Source organism: Ipomoea nil, unplaced genomic scaffold, assembly GCF_001879475.1.
Source record: "Ipomoea nil cultivar Tokyo-kokei standard unplaced genomic scaffold, Asagao_1.1 scaffold1734, whole genome shotgun sequence".
Classification (NCBI taxonomy): Eukaryota; Viridiplantae; Streptophyta; class Magnoliopsida; order Solanales; family Convolvulaceae; genus Ipomoea; species Ipomoea nil.
This window is the reverse complement of record NW_017618162.1, coordinates 299,906-313,423: the sequence shown is the minus strand read 5'-3', so window position 1 is coordinate 313,423 and position 13,518 is coordinate 299,906. Positions and strand designations below refer to the sequence as shown.

General features: G+C 29.3%; 6 non-coding genes across 6 annotated transcripts; all 6 read left to right on the top strand.

Annotated features, from left to right (window-relative positions):
- Positions 1-1,646: 1,646 nt before the first annotated feature.
- TRNAG-UCC lies at positions 1,647-1,718 on the top strand. Its single transcript has one exon. It is a non-coding gene; the product is annotated as a tRNA-Gly (tRNA).
- A 1,309-nt stretch (positions 1,719-3,027) lies between these two features.
- Positions 3,028-3,099, top strand: TRNAG-UCC. The gene has a single exon. It is a non-coding gene; the product is annotated as a tRNA-Gly (tRNA).
- Positions 3,100-4,409: 1,310 nt separating this feature from the next.
- TRNAG-UCC lies at positions 4,410-4,481 on the top strand. Its single transcript has one exon. It is a non-coding gene; the product is annotated as a tRNA-Gly (tRNA).
- Positions 4,482-5,789: 1,308 nt separating this feature from the next.
- Positions 5,790-5,861, top strand: TRNAG-UCC. The gene has a single exon. It is a non-coding gene; the product is annotated as a tRNA-Gly (tRNA).
- Positions 5,862-10,550: 4,689 nt separating this feature from the next.
- TRNAR-UCU lies at positions 10,551-10,622 on the top strand. The gene has a single exon. It is a non-coding gene; the product is annotated as a tRNA-Arg (tRNA).
- A 1,977-nt stretch (positions 10,623-12,599) lies between these two features.
- On the top strand, positions 12,600-12,671 carry TRNAR-UCU. The gene has a single exon. It is a non-coding gene; the product is annotated as a tRNA-Arg (tRNA).
- The last annotated feature ends 847 nt before the right edge of the window (positions 12,672-13,518 follow it).

Below are 13,518 nucleotides of genomic sequence, written 5' to 3'. Positions count from 1 at the left end.
TATACTTTTGTAACAAAATATTCTGTTAATTATTTATTGTTTTTAACTTACACATTGAATTTCATAAGAAGGTCTTTGTTCAAACCTAAGGAAGACAAACAAGATGAAATATTGCATTGAATCCAAGAATTATTTAAGGATATGCGCTTAGGCCTCACCTAGAAATAGAGATTCGAAAATTACATAATTCATATTCTCAATAACATTATGACATTCCCGGTTGAGAATGTAGATTCATAGCGTTATACAAGAAAGTACCATATAATGAAATTGCGTTTGTAGTCCAACGGTTAGGATAATTGCCTTCCAAGCAATAGACCGGGTTCGACTCCTGGGCAAACGCATTACCTTTGCATTCGTTAAGCCTCTCGAATTAAGCAAACCAAACATGCAGCTCTAGAGCATAATTTCCGTTAAGTTTGGCTTCTCAATTTAAGCAACCCTATGGACTAAACTCTTTTCAAATTTAATAATTTATTATATAAATTCCATTTTATATATATATTTTTAAATAAAATTTATATTCACACTTCTATTAAACAAACTTTTATATTTTACCAGTTTGTAATTTTGATATCAATTTATTCACCTCTTAATATTTTTAAAATATCAACTAAAACAAGTTTCTTCAATCGGTTGTTGAAACTTGAAATGAAAGTTTCGTATTATTTTGATTTTTGTAATTTTTATTATTTTTTTCTACATTGCCCTCTATTATATCACTTACTTTTTAATAAATATACATGGACCCCGTCAGTGTATAGTTTTGTAACAAAATATTCTGTTTATTATTTATTGTTTTTAACTTACTCATTGAATTTCATAAGAAGGCTTTGGTTCAAACCTAAGGAAGACAAACAAGATGAAATATTGCATTGAATCCAAGAATTGTTTAAGGATATGCGCTTAGGCCTCACCTAGAAATTGAGATTCGAAAATTACATAATTCATATTCTCAATAACATTATGACATTCCCGGTTGAGAATGTAGATGTCATAGCATTATACAAAGAAAGTACCATATAATGAAATTGCGTTTGTAGTCCAACGTTAGGATAATTGCCTTCTAAGCAATACACCCGGTTCTACTCCCATGCAGCCCTAGAGCATAATTTTGTTAAGTTTGGCTTCTCGATTTAAGCCACCCTATGGACTAAACTCTTTTATATTTTACCAGTTTGTAATTTTGATATCAATTTATTCACCTCTTAATATTTTTAAAATATCTACTAAAACAAGTTTGTTCAATCGGTTGTTGAAACTTGAAATGAAAGTTCGTATAATTTGATTTTTGTAATTTTTATTATTTTTCTACATTGCCCTCTATTATATCATTTACTTTTTAATAAATATACATGGATGCCGTCAGTGTATACTTTTGTAACAAAATATTCTGTTAATTATTTATTGTTTTTAACTTACACATTGAATTCCATAAGAAGGTCTTTGTTTCAAACCTAAGGAAGACAAACAAGATGAAATATTGCATTGAATCCAAGAATTGTTTAAGGATATGCGCTTAGGCCTCACCTAGAAATAGAGATTCGAAAATTACATAATTCATATTCTCAATAACATTATGACATTCCCGGTTGAGAATGTAGATGTCATAGCGTTATACAGAGAAAGTACCATATAATGAAATTGCGTTTGTAGTCCAACGGTTAGGATAATTGCCTTCCAAGCAATAGACCCGGGTTCGACTCCTGGCAAACGCATTACCTTTGCATTCGTTAAGCCTCTCGAATTAAGCAAACCAAACATGCAGCTCTAGAGCATAATTTCGTTAAGTTTGGCTTCTCAATTTAAGCAACCCTATGGACTAAACGCTTTTCAAATTTAATAATTTATTATATAAATTCAATTTTATATATATATTTTTAAATAAAATTTATATTCACACTTCTATTAAACAAACTTTTATATTTTACCAGTTTGTAATTTTGATATCAATTTATTCACCTCTTAATATTTTTAAAATATCAACTAAAACAAGTTTCTTCATTCGGTTGTTGAAACTTGAAATGAAAGTTTCGTATTATTTTGAACTTTGTAATTTTTATTATTTTTTTCTACATTACCCTCTATTATATCACTTACTTTTTAATAAATATACATGGACCCCGTCAGTGTATAGTTTTGTAACAAAATATTCTGTTTATTATTTATTGTTTTTAACATACTCATTGAATTTCATAAGAAGGTCTTTGGTTCAAACCTAAGGAAGACAAACAAGATGAAATATTGCATTGAATCCAAGAATTGTTTAAGGATATGCGCTTAGGCCTCACCTAGAAATTGAGATTCGAAAATTACATAATTCATATTCTCAATAACATTATGACATTCCCCGGTTGAGAATGTAGATGTCATAGTGTTATACAAAGAACATACCATATAATGCAATTTCGTTTGTAGTCCAACGGTTAGGATAATTTCCTTCTAAGCAATACACCCGGGTTCTACTCCCATGCAGCCCTAGAGCTTAATTTTGTTAAGTTTGGCTTCTCGATTTAAGCCACCCTATGGACTACACTCTTTTATATTTTATCAGTTTGTAATTTTGATATCAATTTATTCACCTCTTAATATTTTAAAAATATCTACTAAAACAAGTTTGTTCAATCGGTTGTTGAAACTTGAAATGAAAGTTTCGTATAATTTTGATTTTTGTAATTTTTATTATTTTTTTCTACATTGCCCTCTATTATATCACTTACTTTTTAATAAATATACATGGATGCCGTCAGTGTATACTTTTGTAACAAAATATTCTGTTAATTATTTATTGTTTTTAACTTACACATTGAATTTCATAAGAAGGTCTTTGTTTCAAACCTAAGGAAGACAAACAAGATGAAATATTGCATTGAATCCAAGAATTATTTAAGGATATGCGCTTAGGCCTCACCTAGAAATAGAGATTCGAAAATTACATAATTCATATTCTCAATAACATTATGACATTCCCGGTTCAGAATGTAGATGTCATAGCGTTATACAGAGAAAGTACCATATAATGAAATTGCGTTTGTAGTCCAACGGTTAGGATAATTGCCTTCCAAGCAATAGACTCGGGTTCGACTCCTGGCAAACGCATTACCTTTGCATTCGTTAAGCCTCTCGAATTAAGCAAACCAAACATGCAGCTCTAGAGCATAATTCCGGTTAAGTTTGGCTTCTCAATTTAAGCAACCCTATGGACTAAACTCTTTTCAAATTTAATAATTTATTATATAAATTCCATTTTATATATATATATTTTTAAATAAAATTTATATTCACACTTCTATTAAACTAACTTTTATATTTTACCAGTTTGTAATTTTGATATCAATTTATTCACCTCTTAATATTTTAAAATATCAACTAAAACAAGTTTCTTCAATCGGTTGTTGAAACTTGAAATGAAAGTTTCGTATTATTTTGATTTTTGTAATTTTTATTATTTTTTTCTACATTGCCCTCTATTATATCACTTACTTTTTAATAAATATACATGGACCCCGTCAGTGTATAGTTTTGTAACAAAATATTCTGTTTATTATTTATTGTTTTTAACTTGCTCATTGAATTTCATAAGAAGGCCTTTGGTTCAAACCTAAGGAAGACAAACAAGATGAAATATTGCATTGAATCCAAGAATTGTTTAAGGATATGCGCTTAGGCCTCACCTAGAAATTGAGATTCGAAAATTACATAATTCATATTCTCAATAACATTATGACATTCCCGGTTGAGAATGTAGATGTCATAGCATTATACAAAGAAAGTACCATATAATGAAATTGCGTTTGTAGTCCAACGGTTAGGATAATTGCCTTCTAAGCAATACACCCGGGTTCTACTCCCATGCAGCCCTAGAGCATAATTTTGTTAAGTTTGGCTTCTCGATTTAAGCCACCCTATGGACTAAACTCTTTTATATTTTACCAGTTTGTAATTTTGATATCAATTTATTCACCTCTTAATATTTTTAAAATATCTACTAAAACAAGTTTGTTCAATCGGTTGTTGAAACTTGAAATGAAAGTTTCGTATAATTTTGATTTTTGTAATTTTTATTATTTTTTTCTACATTGCCCTCTATTATATCATTTACTTTTTAATAAATATACATGGATGCCGTCAGTGTATACTTTTGTAACAAAATATTCTGTTAATTATTTATTGTTTTTAACTTACACATTGAATTCCATAAGAAGGTCTTTGTTTCAAACCTAAGGAAGACAAACAAGATGAAATATTGCATTGAATCCAAGAATTGTTGAAGGATATGCGCTTAGGCCTCACCTAGAAATAGAGATTCGAAAATTACATAATTCATATTCTCAATAACATTATGACATTCCCGGTTGAGAATGTAGATGTCATAGCGTTATACAGAGAAAGTACCATATAATGAAATTGCGTTTGTAGTCCAACGGTTAGGATAATTGCCTTCCAAGCAATAGACCCGGGTTCGACTCCTGGCAAACGCATTACCTTTGCATTCGTTAAGCCTCTCGAATTAAGCAAACCAAACATGCAGCTCTAGAGCATAATTTCGTTAAGTTTGGCTTCTCAATTTAAGCAACCCTATGGACTAAACGCTTTTCAAATTTAATAATTTATTATATAAATTCAATTTTATATATATATTTTTAAATAAAATTTATATTCACACTTCTATTAAACAAACTTTTATATTTTACCAGTTTGTAATTTTGATATCAATTTATTCACCTCTTAATATTTTTAAAATATCAACTAAAACAAGTTTCTTCATTCGGTTGTTGAAACTTGAAATGAAAGTTTCGTATTATTTTGAACTTTGTAATTTTTATTATTTTTTTCTACATTACCCTCTATTATATCACTTACTTTTTAATAAATATACATGGACCCCGTCAGTGTATAGTTTTGTAACAAAATATTCTGTTTATTATTTATTGTTTTTAACATACTCATTGAATTTCATAAGAAGGTCTTTGGTTCAAACCTAAGGAAGACAAACAAGATGAAATATTGCATTGAATCCAAGAATTGTTTAAGGATATGCGCTTAGGCCTCACCTAGAAATTGAGATTCGAAAATTACATAATTCATATTCTCAATAACATTATGACATTCCCGGTTGAGAATGTAGATGTCATAGTGTTATACAAAGAACATACCATATAATGCAATTTCGTTTGTAGTCCAACGGTTAGGATAATTTCCTTCTAAGCAATACACCCGGGTTCTACTCCCATGCAGCCCTAGAGCTTAATTTTGTTAAGTTTGGCTTCTCGATTTAAGCCACCCTATGGACTACACTCTTTTATATTTTATCAGTTTGTAATTTTGATATCAATTTATTCACCTCTTAATATTTTTAAAATATCAACTAAAACAAGTTTCTTCAATCGGTTGTTGAAACTTGAAATGAAAGTTTCGTATTATTTTGATTTTTGTAATTTTTATTATTTTTTTCTACATTGCCCTCTATTATATCACTTACTTTTTAATAAATATACATGGATGCCGTCAGTGTATACCTTTGTAACAAAATATTCTGTTAATTATTTATTGTTTTTAACTTACACATTGAATTTCATAAGAAGGTCTTTGTTTCAAACCTAAGGAAGACAAACAAGATGAAATATTGCATTGAATCCAAGAATTGTTTAAGGATATGCGCTTAGGCCTCACCTAGAAATAGAGATTCGAAAATTACATAATTCATATTCTCAATAACATTATAACATTCCCGGTTGAGAATGTAGATGTCATAACGTTATACAGAGAAAGTACCATATAATGAAATTGCGTTTGTAGTCCAACGGTTAGGATAATTGCCTTCCAAGCAATAGACCCGGGTTCGACTCCTGGCAAACGCATTACCTTTGCATTCGTTAAGCCTCTCGAATTAAGCAAACCAAACATGCAGCTCTAGAGCATAATTTCGTTAAGTTTGGCATCTCAATTTAAGCAACCCTATGGACTAAACGCTTTTCAAATTTAATAATTTATTATATAAATTCAATTTTATATATATATTTTTAAATAAAATTTATATTCACACTTCTATTAAACAAACTTTTATATTTTACCAGTTTGTAATTTTGATATCAATTTATTCACCTCTTAATATTTTTAAAATATCAACTAAAACAAGTTTCTTCATTCGGTTGTTGAAACTTGAAATGAAAGTTTCGTATTATTTTGAACTTTGTAATTTTTATTATTTTTTTCTACATTACCCTCTATTATATCACTTACTTTTTAATAAATATACATGGACCCCGTCAATGTATAGTTTTGTAACAAAATATTCTGTTTATTATTTATTGTTTTTAACTTACTCATTGAATTTCATAAGAAGGTCTTTGGTTCAAACCTAAGGAAGACAAACAAGATGAAATATTGCATTGAATCCAAGAATTGTTTAAGGATATGCGCTTAGGCCTCACCTAGAAATAGAGATTCGAAAATTACATAATTCATATTCTCAATAACATTATGACATTCCCGGTTGAGAATGTAGATGTCATAGTGTTATACAAAGAAAGTATCATATAATGAAATTGTGTTTGTAGTCCAACGGTTAGGATAATTGCCTTCCAAACAATACACTTGGGTTCGACTCCCGGTAAACGCATTACTTTTGCATTTGTTAAGCCTCTCGAGTTAAGCAAACCAAACATGCAGCCCTTGAGCTTAATTTCGTTAAGTTTGGCTTCTCAATTTAAGCAACCTTATGGACTAAACTCTTTTATATTTTACCAGTTTGTAATTTTGATATCAATTTATTCACCTCTTAATATTTTAAAAATATCTACTAAAACAAGTTTGTTCAATCGGTTGTTGAAACTTGAAATGAAAGTTTCGTATTATTTTGATTTTTGAAATTTTTATTATTTTTTTCTACATTACCCTCTAGTATATCAGATACTTTTTAATAAATATTCATGGACCTCGTCAGTGTATACTTTTGTAACAAAATATTCCGTAAATTATTTATTGTTTTTAACTTACTCATTGAATTTCATATGAAGGTCTTTGGTTCAAACCTAAGGAAGACAAACAAGATGAAATATTGCATTGAATCCAAGAATTGTTTAAGGATATGCGCTTAGGCCTCACCTAGAAATTGAGATTCGAAAATTACATAATTCATATTCTCAATAACATTATGACATTCCCGGTTGAGAATGTAGATGTCATAGCATTATACAAAGAAAGTACCATATAATGAAATTGCGTTTGTAGTCCAACGGTTAGGATAATTGCCTTCTAAGCAATACACCCGGGTTCTACTCCCATGCAGCCCTAGAGCATAATTTTGTTAAGTTTGGCTTCTCGATTTAAGCCACCCTATGGACTAAACTCTTTTATATTTTACCAGTTTGTAATTTTGATATCAATTTATTCACCTCTTAATATTTTTAAAATATCTACTAAAACAAGTTTGTTCAATCGGTTGTTGAAACTTGAAATGAAAGTTTCGTATAATTTTGATTTTTGTAATTTTTATTATTTTTTTCTACATTGCCCTCTATTATATCACTTACTTTTTAATAAATATACATGGATGCCGTCAGTGTATACTTTTGTAACAAAATATTCTGTTAATTATTTATTGTTTTTAACTTACACATTGAATTCCATAAGAAGGTCTTTGTTTCAAACCTAAGGAAGACAAACAAGATGAAATATTGCATTGAATCCAAGAATTGTTTAAGGATATGCGCTTAGGCCTCACCTAGAAATAGAGATTCGAAAATTACATAATTCATATTCTCAATAACATTATGACATTCCCGGTTGAGAATGTAGATGTCATAGCGTTATACAGAGAAAGTACCATATAATGAAATTGCGTTTGTAGTCCAACGGTTAGGATAATTGCTGTCCAAGCAATAGACCTGGGTTCAACTCCCGGCAAACGCATTACCTTTGCATTCGTTAAGCCTCTCAAATTAAGCAAACCAAACATGCAGCCCTAGAGCTTAATTTCGTTAAGTTTGGCTTCTCGATTTAAGTAACCTTATTGACTAAACTCTTTTATATTTTACCAGTTTGTAATTTTGATATGAATTTATTCACCTCTTAATCATTTAAAAATATCTACTAAAACAAGTTTGTTCAATCGGTTGTTGAAACTTGAAATGAAAGTTTCGTATTATTTTGATTTTTTTAATATTTATTATTTTTTTCTACATTACCCTCTATTATATCACTTACTTTCTAATAAATATATATGGACCCCGTCAGTGTATACTTTTGTAACAAAATATTCTGTTAATTATTTATTGTTTTTAACTTATCGAATTTCATAAGAAGGTGTTTGGTTCAAACCTAAGGAAGACAAACAAGATAAAATATTGCATTGAATCCAAGAATTGTTTAAGGATATGCGCTTAGGCCTCACCTTGAAATAGAGATTCGAAAATTACATAATTCATATTCTCAATAACATTATGACATTCCCGGTTGAGAATGTAGATGTTATAGTGTTATACAAAGAAAGTACAATATAATGAAATTGTGTTTGTAGTCCAACGGTTAGGATAATTGCCTTCCAAGCTACAGACTCGGGTTCGACTCTTGGCAAATGCATTACCATTGCATTCGTTAAGCCTCTCGAATTAAGCAAACCAAACATGCAGCCCAGAAATTAAGTTTGGCTTCTCGATTTAAGCAACCCTATGGACTAAACTCTTTTCGAATTTAATAATTTATTATATAAATTCCATTTTTTATATATATTTTTAAATAAAATTTGTATTCACACTTCTATTAAACAAACTTTTATATTTTACCAGTTTGTATTTTTGATATCAATTTATTCACCTCTTAATATTTTTAAAATATCAACTAAAACAAGTTTCTTCAATCGGTTGTTGAAACTTGAAATGAAAGTTTCGTATTATTTTGATTTTTGTAATTTTTATTATTTTTTTCTACATTACCCTCTATTATATAACTTACTTTTTAATAAATATACATGAACCCCGTCAGTGTACAGTTTTGTAACAAAATATTCTGTTTATTATTTATTGTTTTTAACTTACTCATTGAATTTCATAAGAAGGTCTTTGGTTCAAACCTAAGGAAGACAAACAAGATGAAATATTGAATTGAATGCATGAATTATTTAAGGATATGCGCTTAGGCCTCAACTAGAAATAGGGATTCGAAAATTACATAATTCATATTCTCAATAACATTATGACATTCCCGGTTGAGAATGTAGATGTCATAGTGTTATACAAAGAAAGTACCATATAATGAAATTGTGTTTGTAGTCCAACGGTTACGATAATTGCCTTCCAAACAATACACTTGGGTTTGACTCCTGGTAAACGAATTACTTTTGCATTTGTTAAGCCTCTCGAATTAGGCAAACCAAACATGCAGCCCTTGAGCTTAATTTCGTTATGTTTGGCTTCTCGATTTAAGCAACCTTATGGACTAAACTCTTTTATATTTTACCAGTTTGTAATTTTGATATCAATTTTTTCACCTCTTAATATTTTAAAAATATCTACTAAAACTAGTTTGTTCAATCGGTTGTTGAAACTTGAAATGAAAGTTTCGTATTATTTTGATTTTTGAAATTTTTATTATTTTTTTCTACATTACCCTCTATTATATCACTTACTTTTTAATAAATATTCATGGACCCCGTCAGTGTATACTTTTGTAACAAAATATTCCGTTAATTATTTATTGTTTTTAACTTATTGAATTTCATAAGAAGGTCTTTGGTTCAAACCTAAGGAAGACAAACAAGATGAAATATTGCATTGAATCCAAGAATTGTTTAAGGATATGCGCTTAGGCCTCACCTAGAAATTGAGATTCGAAAATTACATAATTCATATTCTCAATAACATTATGACATTCCCGGTTGAGAATGTAGATGTCATAGCGTTATACAAAGAAAGTACCATATAATGAAATTGCGTTTGTAGTCCAACGGTTAGGATAATTGCCTTCTAAGCAATACACCCGGGTTCTACTCCCATGCAGCCCTAGAGCATAATTTTGTTAAGTTTGGCTTCTCGATTTAAGCCACCCTATGGACTAAACTCTTTTATATTTTACCAGTTTGTAATTTTGATATCAATTTATTCACCTCTTAATATTTTTAAAATATCTACTAAAACAAGTTTGTTCAATCGGTTGTTGAAACTTGAAATGAAAGTTTCGTATAATTTTGATTTTTGTAATTTTTATTATTTTTTTCTACATTGCCCTCTATTATATCACTTACTTTTTAATAAATATACATGGATGCCGTCAGTGTATACTTTTGTGACAAAATATTCTGTTAATTATTTATTGTTTTTAACTTACACATTGAATTCCATAAGAAGGTCTTTGTTTCAAACCTAAGGAAGACAAACAAGATGAAATATTGCATTGAATCCAAGAATTGTTTAAGGATATGCGCTTTGGCCTCACCTAGAAATAGAGATTCGAAAATTACATAATTCATATTCTCAATAACATTATGACATTCCCGGTTGAGAATGTAGATGTCATAGCGTTATACAGAGAAAGTACCATATAATGAAATTGCGTTTGTAGTCCAACGGTTAGGATAATTGCCTTCTAAGCAATAGTCCCGGGTTCGACTCCTGGCAAACGCATTACCTTTGCATTCGTTAAGCCTCTTGAATTAAGCAAACCAAACATGCAGCCCTAGAGCATAATTTCGTTAAGTTTGGCTTCTCAATTTAAGCAACCCTATGGACTAAACTCTTTTCAAATTTAATAATTTATTATATAAATTCCATTATATATATATATTTTTAAATAAAATTTATATTCACACTTCTATTAAACAAACTTTTATATTTTACCAGTTTGTAATTTTGATATCAATTTATTCACCTCTTAATATTTTTAAAATATCAACTAAAACAAGTTTCTTCAATCGGTTGTTGAAACTTGAAATGAAAGTTTCGTATTATTTTGATTTTTGTAATTTTTATTATTTTTTTCTACATTACCCTCTATTATATAACTTACTTTTTAATAAATATACATGAACCCCGTCAGTGTACAGTTTTGTAACAAAATATTCTGTTTATTATTTATTGTTTTTAACTTACTCATTGAATTTCATAAGAAGGTCTTTGGTTCAAACCTAAGGAAGACAAACAAGATGAAATATTGAATTGAATGCATGAATTATTTAAGGATATGCGCTTAGGCCTCAACTAGAAATAGGGATTCGAAAATTACATAATTCATATTCTCAATAACATTATGACATTCCCGGTTGAGAATGTAGATGTCATAGTGTTATACAAAGAAAGTACCATATAATGAAATTGTGTTTGTAGTCCAACGGTTACGATAATTGCCTTCCAAACAATACACTTGGGTTTGACTCCTGGTAAACGAATTACTTTTGCATTTGTTAAGCCTCTCGAATTAGGCAAACCAAACATGCAGCCCTTGAGCTTAATTTCGTTATGTTTGGCTTCTCGATTTAAGCAACCTTATGAACTAAACTCTTTTATATTTTACCAGTTTGTAATTTTGATATCAATTTTTTCACCTCTTAATATTTTAAAAATATCTACTAAAACTAGTTTGTTCAATCGGTTGTTGAAACTTGAAATGAAAGTTTCGTATTATTTTGATTTTTGAAATTTTTATTATTTTTTTCTACATTACCCTCTATTATATCACTTACTTTTTAATAAATATTCATGGACCCCGTCAGTGTATACTTTTGTAACAAAATATTCCGTTAATTATTTATTGTTTTTAACTTATTGAATTTCATAAGAAGGTCTTTGGTTCAAACCTAAGGAAGACAAACAAGATGAAATATTGCATTGAATCCAAGAATTGTTTAAGGATATGCGCTTAGGCCTCACCTAGAAATTGAGATTCGAAAATTACATAATTCATATTCTCAATAACATTATGACATTCCCGGTTGAGAATGTAGATGTCATAGCGTTATACAAAGAAAGTACCATATAATGAAATTGCGTTTGTAGTCCAACGGTTAGGATAATTGCCTTCTAAGCAATACACCCGGGTTCTACTCCCATGCAGCCCTAGAGCATAATTTTGTTAAGTTTGGCTTCTCGATTTAAGCCACCCTATGGACTAAACTCTTTTATATTTTACCAGTTTGTAATTTTGATATCAATTTATTCACCTCTTAATATTTTTAAAATATCTATTAAAACAAGTTTGTTCAATCGGTTGTTGAAACTTGAAATGAAAGTTTCGTATAATTTTGATTTTTGTAATTTTTATTATTTTTTTCTACATTGCCCTCTATTATATCACTTACTTTTTAATAAATATACATGGATGCCGTCAGTGTATACTTTTGTAACAAAATATTCTGTTAATTATTTATTGTTTTTAACTTACACATTGAATTCCATAAGAAGGTCTTTGTTTCAAACCTAAGGAAGACAAACAAGATGAAATATTGCATTGAATCCAAGAATTGTTTAAGGATATGCGCTTAGGCCTCACCTAGAAATAGAGATTCGAAAATTACATAATTCATATTCTCAATAACATTATGACATTCCCGGTTGAGAATGTAGATGTCATAGCGTTATACAGAGAAAGTACCATATAATGAAATTGCGTTTGTAGTCCAACGGTTAGGATAATTGCCTTCTAAGCAATAGTCCCGGGTTCGACTCCTGGCAAACGCATTACCTTTGCATTCGTTAAGCCTCTTGAATTAAGCAAACCAAACATGCAGCCCTAGAGCATAATTTCGTTAAGTTTGGCTTCTCAATTTAAGCAACCCTATGGACTAAACTCTTTTCAAATTTAATAATTTATTATATAAATTCCATTATATATATATATTTTTAAATAAAATTTATATTCACACTTCTATTAAACAAACTTTTATATTTTACCAGTTTGTAATTTTGATATCAATTTATTCACCTCTTAATATTTTTAAAATATCAACTAAAACAAGTTTCTTCAATCGGTTGTTGAAACTTGAAATGAAAGTTTCGTATTATTTTGATTTTTGTAATTTTTATTATTTTTTTCTACATTACCCTCTATTATATAACTTACTTTTTAATAAATATACATGGACCCCGTCAGTGTATAGTTTTGTAACAAAATATTCTGTTTATTATTTATTGTTTTTAACTTACTCATTGAATTTCATAAGAAGGTCTTTGGTTCAAACCTAAGGAAGACAAACAAGATGAAATATTGAATTGAATGCATGAATTGTTTAAGGATATGCGCTTAGGCCTCAACTAGAAATAGGGATTCGAAAATTACATAATTCATATTCTCAATAACATTATGACATTCCCGGTTGAGAATGTAGATGTCATAGTGTTATACAAAGAAAGTACCATATAATGAAATTGTGTTTGTAGTCCAACGGTTACGATAATTGCCTTCCAAACAATACACTTGGGTTCGACTCCCGGTAAACGCATTACTTTTGCATTTGTTAAGCCTCTCGAGTTAAGCAAACCAAACATGCAGCCCTTGAGCTTAATTTCGTTAAGTTTGGCTTCTCAT